The sequence below is a fragment of the Pteropus medius genome, unplaced genomic scaffold, assembly GCF_902729225.1.
Source record: "Pteropus medius unplaced genomic scaffold, Ma_sr-lr_union100, whole genome shotgun sequence".
In the NCBI taxonomy this organism is placed as follows: domain Eukaryota; kingdom Metazoa; phylum Chordata; class Mammalia; order Chiroptera; family Pteropodidae; genus Pteropus; species Pteropus medius.
The window spans coordinates 4,424,151-4,443,742 of record NW_024343733.1 but is presented as its reverse complement, the minus strand read 5'-3'; the positions used below and the strand labels follow the sequence as shown (position 1 = coordinate 4,443,742).

Genomic DNA, 19,592 nt, shown 5'->3' with positions numbered 1-19,592 from the left:
CACGTTACAGGAAGTTAATTAGGCTAACTTAAGGAAGGCGTTATGTGGAAATTTAAGAGATCTGAATATCTGCGAGAATTTGTGTGACTTCCTGAGTAGAAGGGGACACAGTGTCACAAGCTTTGCTTAATGAACAAGTTTAGGTTGTCCCTTATTTATTTGTGTGTAGCAAGAAAAGGGATAAGGAAAAGGGCCCAGAGACATTTAATGGATTGTCCAAAATAACCATACACTTAAGGTTCCACAAAGTCTCCATAGAAAAAGTAGCCTACAAGTAGTGGAGTAGAACACAGTGTAAAAGAGTGAAATTTAACCCAATTCTCAGATCTTTCATGACCAAATTTATATCTGAATTAGCCCCCATAGGGTTCAAAGTGAAAAACGTTCTCATCCCATTTATTTTAACATTTTTCATTTTCTACCTTGTCTTACCTAAAATTTTGGTTCTATTTGTGAGGGATTTTTTTCCTCCCAACAAAACTCAAGAATTTCCGGAATGGAATGCTGCAATGTCTTTCCAGGAGTTCAGAGATCTTCTGAAGCTCCTTCTAAATAAGAGTCATTCTCAGGGCTAACTGTAGGTCCACTATATATAAACTAGGATTTCAGAACTGTTTCTTGCCCAAAGGATGATGTCATTTTCTTTTTTTATGCTCTTAGATCATATCTAAATTATTTATAATCAACTACATGGAGCAACTTGAGTTGCTACCAGTAGCAGTAATCATAGACCAGAAAAAGTACCAACATTTTAGAAATTAGAGTTCATTGATACAATGAATTTTTAAAAAGATTTCATTGATAATTGGTTTCCTTTCAAGACACTGGGATTTTTATCTTATGTTTTATTTCTATTTTTATTTTCCACAATATAGGATTTTTATTATTCAAAGATACATATTTAAAAGGAAAAAACATCACTAAAGTGCCATAAACTGATAAATATGATTAACAAAACTTGCTACATCTGAGAATCGAAATAGAGTGGCAGAAGAGACACTAATCTAGGAATATCTACACTACACAACTTGCTTTCTTATTATTTTTATATCATGCTGTATCTTCTGTCTTTAAAATTCCTTCATTGTATTTCTATTTTCTTGATTGCAAATAACACGTTAGTGGTCATGCATTTCTTTTTATATGAATAGACACAACTGAACACCTAGGTGGTGAAAACTTACCCCATCTTATCCATATTGCCAACTTTAGAATTGGTAAGATGAACTCAATAAATACTCTTTAGAGAAGGAGGACCTAGTGAAAAAAATTCTCTTGCTCAGCCTTTATAGTTGTTTTAATATAATGGTTTGGAGCAGTTTCTCTAGGCCTATAAAAATCAAGTTCCCTCAAAACCAAGTTTTATCTTGAAATCTCTCTGCATCCCTTCTCAAAATGGCACTCCGTCATGCTGCTCAGGAGACATCTACTTCAGAACTAGTCTTAGAGTCCTGCCAGCCCCATTTTCACAGGCCTTTTCTGTATACCCTAACACTCAAAACTTTAAAGGGGAGAATTACAATTGGAATGGGGTAGGATTTTAAAAATATATAGTGTTTAGAACACAAATTTTGTCAGTGGGAGTTCACACAAGAGTTAATGATGGAGTTTTCTGAGAATGAAGTCCAGGGCTTAGAATCAAATCGTGTCCCTGAAATGAAACAATTTTTTCATAAAACGCTAAATTGTCAAAGTCCATAAACGGGTTTAGGGGTGAGGGTAGCAGTATTCGGTTTCTGGTGTTGTTTAATCAACATGTCTAGCTGATTAAACGAAAATATAAATAATGGTTCTGAGTAACATGATGCACTTTCACCCCTGGCAGGAACCATCTTTCAGCTTGGGTCAAGATGGGTCTCTGGTTAACACAGGGTGCACTTGGATCAAAGTTCATTATACTTTGGCCATTTGTTTACACAGAATCATTAAAACATGTTTGAAACCTTGGTAAAGCTAACTAGGTTTCCCCTACCACACAGTTCCTGTTCTGCCTGTCGTAATGATTATCAAAACCTACAACCTGATTATTTCTAAAGCTTTGTCGTCCCTATCAAAATGTGCCCTATCACCACTGAACATGCAGTTGTGCAGAGTACGCATCTAATAGATTTCTTTTTCCAAGGGCATTAAACTGACGTTTGTTGAATGCAATACAAAGAAGGGCGGGCAACTCCCTTGACGAAGATATGAGTTTAAATCCAGGAAATATTTACAAGTCCTGAGTGAATAAATGCTATATTAATTTCTGGCAGAATTACTTAGAAAGCTGTACAAGGTCTAGCGGAAGAACCGGGACCTCCTCAAAGGCTCTAACACGGTGGTCCAGAGGAGTCCCAGAGGGCCGTGGCCTCTGGAAGTCTCCCAAGAAAAGTAAAGGCTCAGGGAGGAGTACCATGAACTTTGACCCAGCGCAGCACAAACAAGGATGACCGCACCCCAGGCGGGCCCGTGGGTAACTGAAGTTGCAAGGTCTTCCGTGTCTGAAAAAAAAAAAAAAAAAAAAAAAAAAAACCGCCACCCGCCACCCATCCCGCCCGCCGCCAACTCCGCCAATCCTCAGGCGCCATCGACCACTCGGCTTCTCAGGCACCTTCAATCAAGTACCTATATCCGGCCCAAGGCCCAGGCCCGGCGATCAAGGAAGGTCAGTAGAGAGCCTATCGGAGCCGAGCTGGGGGCGTGGCCGGGGGCAGGGGGCGGGCGTTCTGAGACCGTGGGGCGGAGCGCGCTCGGCGCAGTCGGGTGCGATTGGCCACCCCTGGCAGGAGCCGCACCTCGGACAGCAGCAGCGGCGGCCGCGGGAGTGTCCGTGTGGCGCCCGGCGGCGGCGGTGGCGGCGGGGTCCTGCGTGAGAGAGTGGGACGCGACGCGGAGACCGCGGGCGGAGGCTCCGCGCGGCCGGACCGGGCACTCAGCGACCGGACCAAGGGCTCCGCCGGGGGACGAGCTGCAGAAGAGCGACTCGGGAACAAGTGTGGGAGAGGAAGCGGCAGCGGCGACGCCGGGCCCGGGTGGTGACAGCAGGTCTGAGGTGAGAGCACCGGGGCGCGGGGCGGTGACAGCGTGCGCCAGGGCGAGGGGATCTTGGACAGAATGAGGTCGGGGAGAAGCGGAGTGAGGAGAGTTCCGGGAGCGGGTTGGACGGTCCGGACTGTGGAGAAGGAAGAATTCAAGAAGGAGCTGGAGCAAAGTCAGAGCCAAAGGATTATCAAGAAGAAGGGAGGAACAAGAAAGAATCCTAAGAAACCTGAGGTGAGACAAGGAGTCTGAAAATAGAAAGGAACTAAAGGGAACATGGTCTGAGAAGTCCCCGAAGAGCAGGTGAGACAGCGAGTCTAAGAAGGGAACTCCGAAAGAACGCCGAGATGGCAGATCGGGGCGGGGAAGTGCCAGGCTGAGGGGCGAGTTTGAGGGGCGTCCCCGAGAGGAGCCGGGAAAGCAGGTCTGAGGGTGGGAGTCCCCAAGAGGAGCTGGGACAGGTGTGATGGGGTCGGGACAGCGGGTCTGAAAGGGAAGGGGGCCTTGAGCGGGGCCGGGACAGCAGATCTTGGCGGGGAGGTCCTCGACAGGGGCCGGGCCAGTGGCTCTGGACCGGGGGCGCAGCGAAAGGGGCTTCTGAGCGTGCCCTGGCCCTGCGTGGCTCGAGAAGTGAGGGAGCCTGGGTCGGGGTCGCTGCACCGGACGAGTTGGGACAGCCGGCAGAGCAGAGAAGAGGGCACGGTGCTGCTCGAAGTCATCTTCAGTCGGAGTCTGCAGTCAGCCGAGCTTCCTAAGGGTAGCGTGTGAGGCGTGGGACAGCCTGAGCCCCCGTGACTGACTCTGGAACAGGGATTATGTAATGAAACATCTCTTAAGTAGAACGCACGGGCTGGAGGGGTCTGGCAGAAGTATAGAGATCTTAAAAGATCAAGAGCGATACATAGCGGTACTCCCTCACTGGCCCCACGGCTTCCCATTCGTTTCTTAAGAGTTTGGCGTGGATGCCTTGAAAGTGAGGGGCTACCTGGCTTTATAGCTTAATCAGAACGTGAAAAGTTGGAGAGGGCTTTTTCAACCCATCACAAACAAGTTGAAAGGAAAAGGGATCCTTTTGGAGACCCACGTTTTGGATCAATGAGGATGTTTATTTTGATAGACCCTATATTTTTCATTTTAGGTCAGCGAGGAGCTAAGAAACTTTCTCAGATTTGGCAGCACATCAGTATCAATGTTTACAAATCAGATTAAAAGGAATATATACTAAATTTGTTTAATTTTGGTGTGTTGGAGATAGTTGGAGGGTCAAACTAAATTTTGAAAAGAGGTATTGGAGTCACTAAACTAACAGCACTGTCCAATTAGATTTCTCATCCTGAAAGCTACCAGGACTGAGCTTTAGGCATAATTCTAGGACAAGCAAAGGAGAAAGATAAGCCTATTTAAACCAGACTTGTATGCCCTGGTGGGAGGCAAGTGTGTGTCTATTAAAATGCTGAAATAAATAGAGGAAAGCAATAGGGAGTGGGAATTGGGGAGCAGCCTCCTACTTTGAGGGATATGAAAATTAAACTAATGACCAGGCTAAGTATTTAGCATTTGTTAGTTAACACTGCCCTACCTTTCTCATGTTCTCTTGAATGCACGTGCTTTGTTATGGTTATAGTTTTGCATGTGAATTTTTTCACCTCTTTTTCTCTGTGTGTTGCTTCTCCTTACTTCTTTTTTATAGATGAAGAGTTAGGAAATGATGGTATTTGGGAAATAATGGTGAATGTCACAACTGTATCATTTCACAGTTATTTAAATATCTTCTTTGTTTCGGGTTTAAAACATGTTATTAGAAGCCATTGCCCACGTTTAGTAATGGGCAGCTTCAGCTAAGAGGATAACAGAAATACTGCATTATTTCCCAGAGACATAACGTAGAAGTCTTACCTAGAACTGCTTATTTCAATCCAAAACAAAAATTACTAAAGTCATCTTCATCAAGGTGATAATAAGTAGAGGACGTGTGCCATTTGGGGATTTTATTTGATATTACCTGATACAGAACATTTCTTAACTGGCTTCAGAGTGTGGAACTTAGTTATGAAAAGTGTACTAATTAGAAGTCCTCCCCTAGGAAAAAAGTTACAAAGATAAGAGGAACTGCAATAGGAAATACAGATTTTGATTATGAGACACTATATTTAAGATATATTAAATGTAATTTTTTCCATTACATTTATTTTTCCGGAGCTCTAGGTAGAATTCAAGAATCAAACAAGGTCAGTTAATTCAAAAGTTTATTTCAAGGGGCATATGTTCACTGTGTAGTGCATGAAACATGAAATAGTCTGTGGAAGAATTGGGAATCACAGTACCAATAATTCTACAAAGTAATAAAACTGAGCAGATAAGCTCTTTCATCATACTTGCTAGCTCATTTCTGATTGGTACAAATGGCAGTTTTTTAAGATAAAACATTAAACTTATTTCCTTTTAAAAAAAGAAAATGTTCTGATACTCCCTGACTGATTACTAAAGCAGTCATTTAAACCACATTACGTTATGATATTGATCCGGAGATGATGAAGAGATTCATTGTAATAGAATTTTTAGTGACAGGGTCTATCTACAATAACTTTATTCTGGGGAGATTTGTTCTGGGGGGAGTAAGAATTCTGTGGGAATTTAGTTTCATTTGTTTCACAAAATAAAACACTAGAACTATAAATATGTAAAGTTATTACACCTATGCTCATTTAAACTTTCTTCTCAATTAAAAAATATAATCAAAAGTCAAGATTAAGGAGCCTTATACGTCATCTGAATATAGTAACAACAGAATGAAAGTTCTTTTTGGTTTGTAGTTCTTAGACTTTTCTTAGTCTTGGTTTAGCAGGATGCCCAGTAAATACAATAACCCATTTTACACTTTCGTTACTACTTGAGGCCTGTACAGTCAAACCATTGTAATCTCAGAGTCTACCTTGATATCTAATTCGGTTTAATGTTTAAGCCAACTTGAATAAAAGTTCTCATTGCTTGCCAGTGTTCAGATTTGTTAGTTTCAGTAGTATAGGAAGATGAATGAAAACTACTAGTACTTTTATTTTAAAGTCTCTGCTAAAAATCTCTTTATAATTTATTCCTCCAGCCTTTGCTTCTTCCCTACCCCCGCCAAAAGAAAACAGAAAGTTTCCATCAAAAAGTGTTTTGTGGCACTCTTCTGAGAAGACATTTTCAGACTTCTTTTCATTCTTCAATGAGAAATTCCTGTCAATAAAGAGAATAGTTTTGAATTAGTATTTTTGAGTTGTGTGATATTGTATATTTAATTGCATTTCACCATAGGGAGTTCAGTTTGTAATTATTTAGCCTTATGCATTTAATTGGGTGCTTTATTTGCGAGGATATATTAAAATTTTGTTACTGTTTCTTAGACTCAGTTTAGTAAAAAAAAATAATAAATGATATTTATCTAAGATAAATTAGAAATGTTTATGGGCCAAAATGTGATCTAACTTATTTCTACATTATGGGCAACAAATTAAACACAACAACTATTTAGAATTTTTATGATAATGAGTAGGATTTAAATTGATACATTTTATCATTCTAGCTATTTGTTGTTACACTTACCTAAATACTTTATAAATCAACCTAATGTATTTTTTCTGATTTGAGATTTGTTAAAGACATTAAAGTATATTTAAAGTCTTTCTAAATTATTTCTGTATTACAACAGAATGACTTAAGGGTCAGTTTCTTGATTTGTTAATACAGAGCAGCCTCCTAACCATTGTCAGCTGTCTAACAAATACATGTCTTTCATCCCCAGAATGAGTGAGAAAATGAAGATGCCTTGGAACAAATGTTTTCTACCTAACAAAACCTACTCCCATTAAACAAGGAGGTATGGCCCATGTGGCTTTAGCTCCAAACACAATTGACATGCTGGAGTTTATTTTCGGGAGCCTTTTCACTTCATCTCTGGCCTCAGTAAATGATGGCTGACAAAAACCCCACATTGTACATTTTGTTAAGCTTAATATTTAATTAGCCAATTACCACAGTACTCATTGAAAGAGTTCAATTTTACTTTCTTCCACTATTTTTGATGGATAATGGGATAACTTTTTACTTCCAGATCAAACCAGAATTCATGTGGTATGTATTTAGTTTTATATGTTTCACTTTCTGTCTAATGACACTGGCTTATGTCCACAGCAATCAAGGCTCATGACAGTTCAAATGCATTTTATTTACCCATTACAATAAGATGGCACTCGTCAAGGCAGAAAGCTTTCTTAAATAAACTAATCACCTAATTAGTCTTGGCAGTAGACACGCAAAACAAAATTATAGTTCATGGCTAATTTTCCTTCTGTCATGAACATAAGCCTTTACTTTTTGAAGGGTATGTGTGTAAATACATGAATATTTCTACAAACCACATAAATATAGTTTTAAATGATCTAGGTCAAGATTTAATAGCTGAGATACAAAATTACAATATTTTGCTTCATGTACATTTGTGCTTCCATTTCTCGTGCAAAACTCTCTTCTGTCATTGTATACCAGTTCTTTGTTTATGTGTGGTTGTCTTTTACTAGTCATGAGCATTTTGAGGGCAAAGATGGTTGTTATTTATCTTTGCATCCTCCATGCCAAGTACAGTACTAGGCACAAAGTATGAAAGATGCTCAATAAATGTAAATTGAATGAGTGAATGAACTAATGTTCAGCAAGTAAGTAGATTATATTTATGTCCACACTTTGTTTCTTATCCTCATCGAGACCTTTTAGTATATCAAAAGGGTGGTAAAAGAGTCAGTGATTCGTTTGGAACACAAGAACAAGTGTTAGCACTGTTTAGCAACTATATAAGGAAAAGCATGTTGGAATGAGAAAGGGCCTTACCCTCAGAGAGACCTAGGCACCTATGTTGGCTTTGTCACTATGTCAGTTGGTTGGCCCTGGCTAAGTTACTTAAGTCTTAAAGTTCTCAATTCTCTCATCTGTAAAATAAGAATACATACTTCATGGGATTCTTCTAAGGAATAAATGAAGCAAGCACAGTGACAAATGCATAGGACGTGTTTAATAAATGGTAGCTGCCTATTATTTTAATCACTTGAAACAGTTTTATTGCTGTTTTTGCTCTACTCCCAGATCTAATAATTTGCTGAAATTCATGGCTTCTGACTCCAAAAAGAATAAATAATAGATTCACACATAAGGAAATTGAGATTCAGTGAGGGTAAGTGACTTTCCAAGGTCATGCAGACAATGGCAGACTTGACCACTGTGACCTAGATCTGGTTTTTCAACTCAGTATACTTTCTACTTTCTACTTCTTAATGGTCCAAGAAGGAGGGTCTTAATAAGGTGCTAGGGAAGAAATACTGTGACAATTTTCCAGTCTCCTTTTTGTTTTTGTCTTTCCGACTTATGCAGTTGCTCTCTCAATCTCCCTAACTATACCTCTGAATTTGTCATTCACATGTCAAAACCCTTAATTCTCCATGGCCTACTGAGTTAAATGCAGATTTATCTATTGCCCCACAATCCACATATTTATGTAAATATGTATGTATTTCCTGTGCCTCAACCAGATTGGCCTGCTTACTTGCCAAGCACTTGCTGATTTTTCACCTCAGGTCTTTGTTCTTGCCATTATTTCCCCTAGAATGCCTTCTGCTCATCATTTTTCAGACCTACCTCCAGTGCCACCTTTTAAGAGGCCTTCTCTGATCATCCTCCTTGCTGCTCTCCTTCGAATTCCCTAAGTACTTGCTTTGTATGCTTTCTTATTGCACTGATATTCTCTCCGATATTACATTATAGGGTTTGTACTTGTCTTATCCTTCCTAAATATCCATTTTTTGGTTTTCTTTTTCTGTTTTTTTTTTTTTTTTTTTAAACAGTGCCCATGGAGGAATTAAAAGGAACGTGGATGGAGGGGGGAGGGGGGCTGGGAGCAAGTGGGTTTGGGTGTGAGTAGGTGTTTGTGGAGGTCAGTTTGGGGTATGTGCCCTGGGTGGGATGACTATGGGGTATGGATTGGGGGCCGTGAGGGTGACAGGAGTGTGCGCATGCTCGCTTATGCACACAGAGGTGGGGGCAGTAGGTATGTGAGCCTGTGGGGTATGCAGCTATGTAGGAGAAGGCATCCAAGTTTATGAGAAAGTGAGCCATCTTTTTGGTTTTAAAAGAACAGAGTCTTACAATTAATATCTGCTCAATACATATTTGTTAAACCCTATTAAATTTAAATACTTATTTTAGGTTCAAAGGTTACATTTTAATTATTGCTGCTAGTGCAGATAACAGGGATAATTCTAAAGTGAAGAATTTACTTCTGAACCTGACAGTTATTAATTTGATGCCAGTGGTAACAAGTATATGGAAATCTGTATGTTCATATTTAGCAGGACAATATTTCCTAAAATGAACTTTGACTCTGAGTGTGTTTGAGATTAGTTAGTTTTGTTTCCTTCAGCGATGGTTTTATCAATAAGGAATAGGTTCTAACTTCAGGTTTTTGGAAGTTTGTTTTCCTTTCTCTAGGTATTAGCAACAAATGAAATAAGATTCTGTCATTTGCAACAGAAGGTGGTTATTCACCTGAGTCAGAGGTAGAGTCTGGGGAGCTTACTTTGTGATATAAGCAATTTGCAACTGTGAACAAATAAACTTATGGTTATTCCTACCTTTCATATTGTATTCTTCTCCATAGTGCTTACTACCTTCTGACATACCAAATATTTTATTCATTTGTTTGTCTTATATCTCTGCACTGGGATTTAGGTTCCATGAAAGCAGAGATATTTGTTTTTATGCATTGCCGTATCTCTAACTTATAAAACAATACCTAAGATGTAGTAGGTGCTCAATAAATAGTTGTTGAATGACTAAATAGATAAATTTGGCTTTCAGAATTTCTCTAATTTGTTGGTTCAAAAGTAGGGTTTGTTATTTTAAACATAAGGAAGTAAAATCCTAAGGAAGTAAGGTGTAGCTCAGAAGAGCAGAGTTTATCTGTACCTTTTGCTCTCTGGATTTTATGTTTTTCTTTGAGCAGCCTTGAATTTACTATATATTTGTTTTACTGAATGCAAATAAAAGCCATTCCCACTACCACAACATATATCCAAAAGCAATTGTCTTAATTTGGCTAAAATCTAAGAAAACTGTTAATTGTAACAAAATTTAATGGAAGCTTGCTGACCAAAATTATTACAAAATTCAGTACAGGAGCATTATTCCATTAGAAGCCCTTCACTTGTTTTTCTTGGATGCTGATATTAACCCGGAGAATTGGTCAGATCAAGCTTCTGATGTTAATTTGGGGTTATCAGTTTTCTGCATGTACAAGTAATTGGGTTTGAAATGTGTTTTAAGCCTGAATTAAAAGACCTTAGTCATTGGTGACTCATGGTGAGAAGTTTTTCCTTTTCCCTGCTGTAACATATGCGGTTGCCTCCAACATGGCCTTCTTGAAACACTGAAAGCAGAAAGACTCCTACTTTTATATACTACGTTCTGGAAAAGTTCTTTTATGTACTAGGTTCTGGTGGTGGCCTTAATTACAATGCTTTTTAGTAGTGAGCACTACAATTGACTTTCCAAATTTCCATACAGATCCCTTTAGTCTGTCTTTGTGGAAACTTTCTCATTATATATAAAATTGTCAAAAGTCTGCTAGATAGTGTATGAATGACCAGAGGGAGTTTGTTTTGTTCATTACTGTTTGTAGTGCCTAGAATAGTGCTTTGTACAGAGAAAACAATTAATGCATATTTTCTGAGTGAAGTTGCATACATTGTTCATAACAGTGCATCTTAGAAAAATAATGAAAGTCTATTGAAATAAAGTTTCTTCAGCCTTTTAGAATCAGGTAATCATCAATTCACAATCAACCTAGTTTGGGAGGCTCTTGGTATTAGCCCAAGGTAGTTCTGCCCTAATAGTTCCTAGCATTGATTGTGCCAACCTGAGATCTCCTTTAGTGGTTCCCTTACAAGAGGAAGGGTAAATTGGCAGTACCCATAGGCACTTGCACCTGTGGGAACCAATGGGCGTTATAACAGGAAATACTTAAGCTTGCAATACCGATAGTAACGTGCAGCGTCCAGGTCATGCTGTTTTTATCTGCAGTTCCTTATTAGGATTGTACAAGGTTTCTTGACTTTTGTATATGTATAAGTTTAAAAGAGAATTAACTTTAAATCTGAAAATTAAAATGTGAGTGTTTATTTGCATCTTCTTCATCATCAAGGAATTGGTGAGTTGTCCTCCAAGTTCTTTCTTTACCTTCTACTGTGTCTCAGGAAACCTCATTCTATTCTAGCACTCAGGGTAGGGGGACGTGGAGGGTGCATAAATGTAAAGTTAAAACTTCAGCTGATGTTATTATCAAGAATAATAACCAGTTCTGGTATTTACATGATGCCATAACGGTAAATAGGCATTAATAGAATTTCATAGATTTTACATAAGATTTGTTTAGCTCGAGCACGTTTTCCTCTTTTGTAGGGACTGAGGGGAAAAATTCAGGTAAAGTTTTTAGAAAGACCTTTTCAAAATGTCGAAATGTAAAGCTGTATAAAATACTGTTGACGTTAACTGTCTGACCAGGAAGTACTCTCTGTAAGCCTCATTTATAAAACTGTAATAACTTCCTTTCTCAGGATGAAGATGCTGATAGCGTGCTAGTGTTCTTACATCTTAAGTTGAGTTCAGTTTTATCTTTCCTAAGTGATTAAGAGACAGCTTTTTAAAGAAAGCCATCTCTGGGGCAATCTTATTATTGCTGTAGCTAAATAAACCATTTTAATGTCTTTAGTATGTTGGACTGGAAATGTAGGACATACATTTGAGAAGATCTACTATGAGTAAGTTTGATGTTGTGTTTTGTATTTAGTGTTTAATTATAAATATGGTTTGCATCTAAACATTGCTAATAAATTCTTTGTTGAATTTCATGTGAATATTTATGGCCTTAGCTCAAAGTCCAGCTAAGAATAATCAACCTCAAAAGTCACTAGATTCATATGCCCTATTTATTTTAATTTGTAATTTAATATTCTACAAATAAATATAGGTGGAAATTTTTTTCATAAGTTGTTTAAATTGTTTTTGCTTTCTCCTGGGTAAGGTAAATACAGAGCTGCAAATATCAAAATCTTGTCAGAAGAGTCTTTTAAATAAAAATTTTAAACATACTAAAGGCCATGTTTATTAAATAGATGCAGTTTATGCTAATAATATTATTACTGGAAAACAATATTTCAAAATTAAGCTACTCAAAATGGCATACTTTTCATCCTAGCTTAAAAACTAACAAAGCCACATCCTATTTTTCTTCTTTTACAAAGAGGGAAAATAGGATAGGAAGCAGAGTAATTTTGTGAATGTAATACCAAATTTAGAGACAGAAAAGTTGGAAGATTTGATCACATTTACTTTGTTTTGTAATTTTGTTTTAGTATGTAAGATTAGTTACTTATTAAAATATAAAAATAAAATATTTTAGCGATGGGTTAATAATTTATGGGACTACTCTAGTTCATAAAATGGAATTAGATGGAGTAGGAAAGTAGATAATTTTTTATTTAACATCTCATAGTTTGTATGTTATGTAAAATAGTTTAGAAACCAGGAAAACTACCTTAATAGTTTCTTTACCAGCTTCACTAGGCTCTTGGAACAAAGTTTAAATGAAATGTGTATAACCCTGGACTTACAAACTCCTAATACTTTACATGTTAGAAATGTAAATTAAAGTCTTATAATTGTACATAAGACACATTTTCATTCAAGAAGCATTGCCAGAGGGTTTTACTGATTTGGGGGCTCTATCTTTTCTAATATATAAAGAAGGAAATTAAAACTTTCAAGTAATCTTTAAATGTGATGTCACAGAATGTGTTTTTTCTTAAAAAGTTTTGAATGTTAAATACTTAAAAGTATAAATCACGCAAATTTTAGTTTTTATAGAGAGGCCTTTACAATTGTCTGAATGTAATATTAGCTCTCCAGATGTATCCCAGTCATAGTTTGAATGGGGGTAGGGCAGAGGAAGTGGGTGGGGCGTCACAGTAGTGACAGATTAGTGCAGATTATATGGCTGCCTGCCAAAACACCACTCTTTGGAGGGAAAAGTAGAAGTTACTAACTGCATCCTATTAATTTGTACATATTTATTTAACCAGTCATAACTGAACCAGTTATAACCAACTGTTTGCTGGTTTCATACACAAATGACAAATTTTAATCTTCTGAATTACTTGATATGTGCTTAATGTTCTATTTTTTAGTTTATCATGGTCATATTCCTTATGTACGCTCTGCAGAGATCACACTGACCCTTTTGTGGAAGACCAGGTGTTAACAGAAAAAAAGAGAGACGAGGAAAGACAGAACTTTAAATTATAATTGCTTTACTTTATAGTTAAAAGAATTGCAGAGTTAAAATGTAATATGTCCCATCATATTTGGACAATGCATATAAAATACTAATAAAATAATCATATCTCATGAAGGAGTTTGTAGTTCTCGATTGTTCTGGTTCATTTTGAAATTGAGATTCTTACTGTTGCAACATAAAAGGAAGTTTTGTGGAGGAAATATGACATCTCTGTCCAGATGCATAAGGACAGAATTACAGTGAAGAGTTATTTTTAGAAGTGTCTTATGAATGTATTTTATGTACTGAGAAATAGCTTTAAAAGGTTAGTGTCTATTTCAGGGTCACTGGTAGGAGTTATATAGGTTGCTCATATCATTAGATATTCTACTAAGAAAATACTTTTTTTTAAACGTTTTGATGTCACCAACCAGCCTAGTTAGTCATGACCTGGCTGATCTAAGTAGGAGCATTTTTAAAAATGTAACCAAATTGAGACCCTTTCAGTACCATCAAATAGTAATGTAAGTATCTTACTAAAAGAGGGGACAGTTCACTATCATTTCTAGCAGTGTCCCACCGTCCTTCAGGAATAGAGTGTAGTGTTTTCAGTACTATAAGGAAAGGTTAGAAGTGAGTTAAGGAATTTATCCTTTTGTGTCACTGACACGGTTCTTAGAATTGATGCTCCCCACTAACTCTTACACAGTGAGTAGCATGTCCAAGTCCCTTATACATCTTATTTTTCATTTCGGTCACATGTGTTTGGGGTTAGCAGTGTAATGATTAACAAGAGCACGTCAGATGAACATGTGTGCCACTTAGAAGCTCACTAGCTTTGTGACCTTGTACAAATCCCTTAACTCCTAAAGCCTCTGTTTCCTCAACTGTAAAATAGGCATAATCGACGTACCTACCCCACGGGATTGTTGTGAGGACTAAATGAGGTCATGTGTGAAAAGCACAAGTTTGGCCACACAGTGTAAAGGAAGAGCTCAGTGAGTGATAGTAGAAATGTTTATTTTTGCTGTTTTTGGACATTTCAATTCTTAATCACAGCTCTACCAGAAAATGACCATGGGAAGAGATATAAAACAATGCATGCAATCATGTATGGATAATGGAATCAACGTTGCAATAATAGAATTATTGAGGAAGTACCACGAGAGCACTCCCCTTACCACATTATGTATTTCCCATTCTAAGCAGGGAGAGAAAGCAGGGGAAGAGTTAACTATAGATTTAAATAATTATTAGTACAAAAAATCAATCTGCCAAATTTAGCTTTAGTAACATTTTCTCTTTGTTCCTCAGCTCATAGAATTTCCTCCCAATTTGATAGCACAGCTCAAGAAAACAACATGGCAAAGTGCTGATTTCTTAATTCATTTTCTCCATAGAGTTTGCTTGTTTTCTTCTGACTGGATCACTATCAGATATACTTAGGACTAAGTCTCAAGATTTTAGATCAGCTAAAAAAAAAAAACTTGGGTTTTTTTTGTCTGTTTTGTGGAATCAGACAATAAAGAATATACATTTGAGTATAAAGAAGAATATTTTTCTGTTTTCACTATATTAGTCTCTGAGAGTTCATATCCTGTAATGAGTCAGTTAACTTTGTTTATTGAAAAACAGCTAATTTTGACATAAGCATATTTTCATGAGGCTATATTAGCAAAGCACATGTGAAATTTGGGGGCACCTGAATTAAATTCACTAAACAAAAAAATGAAACTACTTGTAGGGTACTGAAAAACATTTAGGTTTTGTGAATATGTCTATTTTTGAAATTTCCAGGTCTTATTAATCTCTAGTACAACTCCTTTACCTGGGAGGCAGCCTCTGACTTAGTCTATATGTCATCCTTGTTTCTGGGACCCCTAATTTTACAATCTCAAGGCCCGTCACGTTGCCACTGAAATATGCTGCGTCTCTGCACCTATCCTAATCAGACCCTTATCACCTCATTCCTGGATTACTACAATTGCCTTCCTTCATTTCCGCCTGTTTTTTTCAACTCATCTGATTAACCTTCTTTAAGTGCTACTACTTGCAGCATGCCCTCCTCTTTCAGAAAGCTTCATTGGTTCCCTGTTTTCCACCACATTAAACCTAACCTCTTCTGCCTGAATATCAACACCCTTTCTAATCTGGCCCACACTACTTATCCAGCTTCATTTCCTATGTTCTTTGGCCCTTCCTTTCTGCTCTATTGGAGTCAGTCTGTCTTTCAAACACCATAGTCATTCAAGTCTGCACCTCTGGGACTGTTATTTACTTCACTCAAAAAGCCCTCCTCCCGTCTCCCTGCCTGCTCAAATTTACCTTTTCTTCAAGAACTCGTGTAAAGTTTACTTCCTGTCTGCAGCTTTTTCTGACTTTTTAAGCTCTTACTGTTTTGCTGCAAACTCTCGTGACTTAAATTAGCAAACCTGTGAACAAAAATGTGCACTGTATCTTATATGGTTCACTGTTTTATCTTTATTAATGATGTAAACATTTTGAGTACAAGGACCATATCTTACTGATAAATCTTTCACAGTTCTTAGCATAATGCTGAGGTACCTGACTTTGATTTGAAGAAAAAGAAAAGAAAGTAAACTTGTTTCATTGTACCTATCTAAAATAAGGTCGCATTCCAATAATATCGAAGGGACCTGAATATTTGTCCAGTTAGGGTCAGGTCTGTCACCTTATTTACAGAAAAAGAGAAAAACAGGAGGCAAATTAAGATAATTTTGTACTGGTTATAGATATGTTTGCTTTATGAGAAACTATATATGTGTATGTATATCTATGTAGATGTTTGTGTGCGTGTGTGTGTGTGTGTGTGTGTATATATATGATTTTGTTTCAGCGATATAGCCAGTTTCACTTGGAAAGGTTTAGTTTGATATTTACAATTTTCTATCCTATCATTTTAAATCAAATCTGATCAATAAATATTATGTAATCAAGAAGTATCTTTACTTCTTGATTACATAATATTCTTTAAGTGATGTAAGTATAATTAAGTTCCTACTATGTGTAAGGTTAGACTCTGTGAAGGGATACTTAAATTAATTAATAAAATTCTTGCCCTCAAAAAACTATTGAGAATTCTATTAGAGAAGAACAAAATATGTACTCAAAGGCTTAAACATAAGAATACTTGACACTTCAACTGGATGTCTATTGCTTAAATTCTCAATCTCTTGTCTTTTGAAATGATACATGCCTTCCTTTTCCTTTGTATCGATGCCACCCAAATGAAAACTTTTTTTTGTTTTCCCCTTATTTTATTTCCAGTTTAACTGCAGTATAATTGACATATTGAGATATAATTGACATAAGTCCAAGGCATACAATATAATGATTGATGCATGTATATATTGTGAAATAATTACTATAATAAGTTTAGTTAACATTGATCACCACACTTTATTACAAAGTTTTTTCCTTATGATGAGAATTTTAAGATTTATTCTCTTAGCAACTTTCAAATATACGATACAGTAATGTTAAGCATAATCACCATGCTGTACATTACATCCCCAGAATTTATTTATCTATAAGTTTTTACCTTTTGATCACCTTTACCTACTGCCTGCCTCTAGCAACCACCAATCTGTTCTTTGTATCAATGAGTTGGTTTTTTTAGATTCCACATATTAGTGATGTCATACAATACTTGTCTTTCTCCGTCTGATTTGTTTCACTTAGCATAATGCTCTCAGGATCCATCTATGTTGTCACAAATGGCAGGATTGCCTTCTTTTCATGAATTTTTATATATATATATATATATATATAGCATTTTCATTATCTATTCATCCATTAATGGACACTTAGACTGTTGCCATGTCCTTGCTATTGTAAATAATGATACAATGAACATGGTGGTGCAGATAATCTTTTTTAGATAGTGATTTCATTTCATTTGGATATATATCCAGACGTGCAATTGCTGGATTATATGGTAGTTCTGTTTTTAATCTTTTGAAGAATCTCCACATTATATTCCATAGTGTCTGCACCAGTTTATATCCCCCCCCTCTTTTTTATACATGCCTTCCTTTGTATTGATGCCAAAAAGCATATAGGACACCCAAATGAAAACTTTTAAAATGCAAAGTGTTTTGCATATGTAAAAGTATGGATATTTGGAAATGTCTAGTTAATGCTTTGGATTTTGTGTTGATGCTTGGTTGTAGATGCAGCCAATAACACCATACCCTTTATTTATTTATTCAATAAATATTTACTGAACATCTACTTGTGTCAAGCCTTGACTAGTGCAGAATAGGACTTTTTTTTTTTTAACTAATAAGCAGAAAGTAAAACTATTTGGCTAATGCAATGCTCTAGAGATCCATATAATACTAGAAAACACACAGGAAGGTCACTGAATTATCCCCTATTCTAATTACCTAAATTAGTATACAAAATACCTGTTCTTATTCTTAGTTATGCTTCAGATTTGTCTTGTAAACTTAGACCAGTCATTTATGCTTGCTACTCCACAGGATCGAAATAATAATAATAATAATAATAATAATTATAATAATAATAATAATTATTATTATTATTATTGCTGAGCGCTTGCTAGGTACCAGATATTGCAGTATGTGCTTTATATAACAAATATCTCAATGAACTGTGTAACTCCTGTGTAGATTTCTCTCTCTCTCTCTCTCTCACTCACTCAATTTCTCTCACTCTCTCACTCTCTCACTCTCTCTCTCTCTCTCTCTCACACACACACACACACTCACACACTTTATAGTGGAGTACACTGATGTTTAGAGAGGTTAAGTGTTTGCCCAAGGTCAGTGGAAGAAACTATATTTAAACTCAGCTCTATGCCTTTGTTCCCAACTGTCATGCCATGCCACCTTTCACTGTGAAGATTAGAATTAAATAATTTTGTAAAGTACTATACTATTAGTACCCACAGGATAAGTGCTGTAAGTGCAAGATGCCATTCATATATGACAAAAAAAGCTGGTTAGCTAGCATGCCAATGAGAGAAAGTTAAAATTATGGACTATTCAATACAATTTAGGATTTAAAAAATCATTTTAAGTATACAAAATAACAGTAAGATTTTTCATTTGTAAAGGGCTTTAGACATAATTTCATGAGTACTACAACTTTGTGAGGCATTATTGTTGTCACCTTATAGGTGAGGCTATTGAGGCTTAGAAAAGTAATGTCCTTAAGAACACACAGCTGGTAAGTGGCAGAATTAACTTGAACCTAGATTTGCTGATTCAAAGATCAGACCCCTTTCCATTATACCACAAATCCAAATCAAGTTATTCAGGGGACAAAAGTCATAGCACTTTTTTTCTTTTTTTCTAGTTAAGATAAAATTCACATAACATAAAATTCATCATTTTAAAGTATACAATTTAAGTTTTCAGTATATTCATAATGCGCAACCATCACCACTATCTATCTAATCCCAGAGCATTTCCATCACCCCCAAAAGAATCCCTGTGCCTGTCAGCATTTCCCCCGCCTCTGGCAACCACTAATTTACTTTCTGTCTCTGTGGATTCTGGACCTATTCTAGACATCGCATGTAAATGGAATTATACAATATGTGCCCTTTAGTGTCTGACTTCTCCATTGAACATAATGTTTTTAAGGGTAATCCACATTGTAGCATGTATCAATATTTCATTGTATAGATATTCCACATTTTGTTATCCATTCATCAATTGATGGACATATGATTTCTTCCTCCACTTTTTGGCTATTATGAATAATACTGCTATTAACATTCGTGTACAAGTTTTTGTGTGAACATGTTTTCAATTCTCCTGGGAATACACCTAGGCGTAGAATTGCTTATAATTATTTTTATAAAACAATTCAAATGAAAGTGCTTTGAAGTGATTTCTTTTGAGTCATTTATTCAGCAACTAATTTGTTTCCCAGATCTTCAGAAATAAGGCAGAGGAAAACTTTAGCTCAGATCCTGGACAAGTAGTCACTAATACCAAATGATTATGAGTTCAATACTGCCTACTACATTCAAGACACTTTGCAGGACAAAAAAGTAAATATGATTTCCACTGTTAGTCATATTCAATTAATGGAATTAAGAAATGTCCACATCCTTTAAAAGCAAGGCAGAATGGCATCAATCCTACAAAAAGTTGTTAAGTACTTTCTATACATGAAGAAGAAAGATATTACTTCTATACCAGGGAGATGGGGTAACTTGAGC

The 19,592-nt window shown here is 36.7% G+C and overlaps 1 protein-coding gene across 4 annotated transcripts in view; it reads left to right on the top strand.

Moving 5' to 3' along the window:
- The first annotated feature begins 2,858 nt into the window (after positions 1-2,858).
- Positions 2,859-19,592, top strand: part of TAOK3 (TAO kinase 3) — a 142,550-nt gene continuing 125,816 nt past the window's right edge. Inside the window, exon 1 of one of the 4 annotated variants that reach the window (XM_039868263.1) lies at positions 2,859-3,031. The gene's annotated coding sequence lies outside the window, so the exon portion shown is untranslated. Of the gene's footprint in view, positions 3,032-9,382; positions 11,252-11,355; positions 11,862-19,592 lie in introns of those variants that run through there. The other 3 variants (XM_039868267.1, XM_039868265.1, XM_039868264.1) reach the window with 3 other exon arrangements.